General features: G+C 50.3%; 1 protein-coding gene across 1 annotated transcript in view; it reads left to right on the top strand.

Annotated features, from left to right (window-relative positions):
- Positions 1-3,185, top strand: part of COL4A2 (collagen, type IV, alpha 2) — a 218,161-nt gene that overhangs the window by 195,240 nt on the left and 19,736 nt on the right. The window lies entirely within an intron of this gene.

Consider the following 3,185-nt stretch of genomic DNA (forward strand, 5'->3'; position numbering starts at 1 on the left):
CTAGCTTTTGGGGGGTGGGGGAACATGAAGAACTGTCCTCGCAGAGGAGGGAGAGCTTGTACCTGAGTAAACCGTGGTCTTAAAGATGCCACTGGACTCTTTTGGATTGCTAGCTATGGGGGGGATGCGCAGATCTGCCCTCACAGAGGAGGGAGAGCTTGTATCTGAAGGTGGGCCGGCAGGGGGGCTCTGCAACTTACCTGGCTGCTTCTTGCTCCTCGTGGCCCAACTGAGGGCTTTTGGGTGCTGGGGGCGGGGCTTGTTGCATGTGCCCGCCCCCTGGGCTCCTTACTGCCGGAACTCCGCTCCTGTGCGCTCCCGCAGGAAATTACCTCTGGGCGGTATATATATATATAGACACACTATGGCTTATACCACAAATGCATAGAAATCCTGCTAGGGCTTATTTTTGGGGTAGGTCTTATTTTCGGGGAAATGGTATATATCTGGCCAGTTTCTTCATACCCTCCGTGAACCTGATGAAGAAAGCTGTGTTTCTCTAAAGCTTATGCTACAATAAAGTTTGTTAGTCTTAAAGGTGTTACTGGGCTTTTTACTATTCTGAAAGATCAGGAAACCTTTAGTGGCTGGGGGTAGTGGAGCAGGAGGAGCAAAAGGGCGTGTTGGGATATGACGGCAGAGATGTGGAGGGAGGAGACAAAGGATTGCTTTGAAGATGAGGGCCAGATGCGGCTATAAGGATGGGAAAAAGAGCTCCCCCTGCGCAGGCAGACAAGGCAAGCAAATGAGAGCAGGAAAGAGGTGGGGGGGGGTGAGGTCCAGCAGTGGAGAGTGGGTAGGAGAAGGTTGCAGCAGTCAAGGGGCAGGACGGCCAGAGCATCAGCCAGAGTTCTTGCTGGCGGAGTACAGAAAAAGGGCCCTAGGGCTGGCCATGTTCCCCTGACCTGGCAATCAACTGTATTGGAGGGAAGAGGAAAATAAAAAAAGGACACCCAAGTTTTATGCCTGTTCTGACAGGTGAATGGTGACATTGTCAGGGGGTACGGAGAGTGTAGTTTTGGATGCACTAAGTCGGGGGCAGCCATGAGACTTCTCAGCAGAACACTCAAGATGGTCAATTGGTGACACGAGACGGGGGGGAGGGAGTTCAGGGGATCTGGTGGGCATGGAGGTAACCACAGGGTGTGGTGAGGCCTTCCAAGGACCGTGTGTTAAGAGAGAGAGAGAGCGCAGAAGAGAGCCGAGGGCAGATCCAGGGGAGGAAGCGGCAGAAAACTAAACTCAGTCCGTTTAGAGACAAAGGGGTCGTGGCTCAGTAGTAGAGCATCTGCTTGGCACACAAGAGGTCCCTGGTTCAATCCCCGGCATCTCCAGTTAGAATGATCAGGCAGTGGGTCTTGTGGAAGACCACGGCCTCTGGAGGGCCACTGATAGCCTGATTAGGTAGTACTGACCTTGATGGACCGATCGTCTGATTCCGTAGATAGTACTGACCTTGATAGTCTGATTCCATAAAACGCAGCTTCATATGCTCATATGGGGAGGCTTGTTTGACGGGATTTATCCATTGAGACAGGGAAGGAAGAGAAAAGAAGGAGATCTGGAAGAGGGAGAAGGTGATGAGCAGGGCTTTTTTTGTAGAAAAAGCCCAGCAGGAACTCATTAGCATAATAGGCCACACCCAACAGCAGAAACTCATTTGCCTATTAGGCCACACCCCAGACAGCACAGCTCATTCGCATATTAGGCCACATCCCCATGCCTTCCCTTGGCTTGTCCGGGCAAGCTGACCCTTGTTCAAGCCGGGGAACACATGGAAGGCATTTAAATGCCTCCCCGATCCTTCCAGGGGGCCCCCTGGTCCACCTGCCTCAAAGTCGCCAGGGGGGGTCTCTCTCCAGGCCTTCCCTCTGTAGCCACCACTCTCACAGAGGTTTTGGCTGTAGTGGGTGTGGCCAACTCTGAAGCCACCCGGAACTCCGTTCCTGTGCGTTCCTGCCCCAAAATAGCCCTGGACTGATGAGAGAGGTCAAAGGAAACAATCGTAATGTTCTCACTGGAAAATGGGGGCACAGTGTTCACTCTAAGCCGGATTAGCGTGAGCCAGCTCACAGTTTTTTGGGCTCCGGCTCACACATTTTTGTCCCAGCTCAGGAAGGGAGGGCTCCAGAGCAAACTAATTTATGCAGCAGCCAAATGGCTCGCTCACTCAACTTGAATGCCGGTAGCTCACAAAGTAGAATTTTTGCTCACAAGACTCCACGGCTTAGAGGGAGCAACTGGAGAAAGTGAGACTGGGTTGGAACTGAATGGCGTGGATCCTGTCTAGACTTGCCACAGGGCAAGGCACGGCAAATGTTGCCAGTTCTGCCCCCCCCCGGTGGGAGACCTCTTGATTCCCCCCCCCTCAAGCTGTTCCTGGGGGTTTCTTGTTCCCTCGGAGAAGCATTTGGGGGGGGGGGCATTTTAAACTGCTGTGGGAAAGGGGAATCAGCAGAAATCACACACCCCTTGTGCCTGGGGGAAATTCTAGGCAGGATTTAAGCCTATGTTTCATTGTGTAAAAAGTCCTTAAACATAGAAAAACTAACCTGCCAAAGTAGTCTAGAACTCTCTTGGTTGGCACCAGTAGTTCCCTCTAACCTGAGTTAGTGTGAGCTAGCTCACAGTTTTTTGGGCTCCGGCTCACCCATTTTTGTCTTCGCTCAGGAAGGAGGGCTCCAGAACAAACTGATTTATGCAGCAGCCAAATCGCTCGCTCACAACTTTGATGCCAGGAGCTCACAAAGTAGAATTCTTGCTCACAAGACTCCACAGCTTAGAGGGAGCATTGCACGCTAGTTTTCTAGCAGCAGGATGTTTCTGAATGTGCCATTCACTTTTTTTAAAAACAATTTATTAGGATATAATGAGAAACAAAAGATTCAAACATATATCAAATACAATTATATATCCTTCCCTCCTCCCTTCCCCCCCCTTCTCGGCTTCCCACAGTGCTCCAACCTCCAGCCCAATTCTTAAATTTTCTTTGTAACACCTTTTCTCTTTTTTCACTTCCACAGGTAACTTATTCTTCAACCGTTATCCTTATACATGTATTTATTTTCTACTATCCTTTAACTTTCAATAATTCTCAAAGCAAATCATTCACTTCTGAGTTCCAGGTTTAACCAGAAATGAATCTTGTGGCATCACAGTAGACTCACACCCCCACTCGAGCCCTC

This window comes from Gekko japonicus, unplaced genomic scaffold (assembly GCF_001447785.1).
Source record: "Gekko japonicus isolate JY-2015 unplaced genomic scaffold, Gekko_japonicus_V1.1 scaffold1311, whole genome shotgun sequence".
NCBI lineage: Eukaryota > Metazoa > Chordata > Lepidosauria > Squamata > Gekkonidae > Gekko > Gekko japonicus.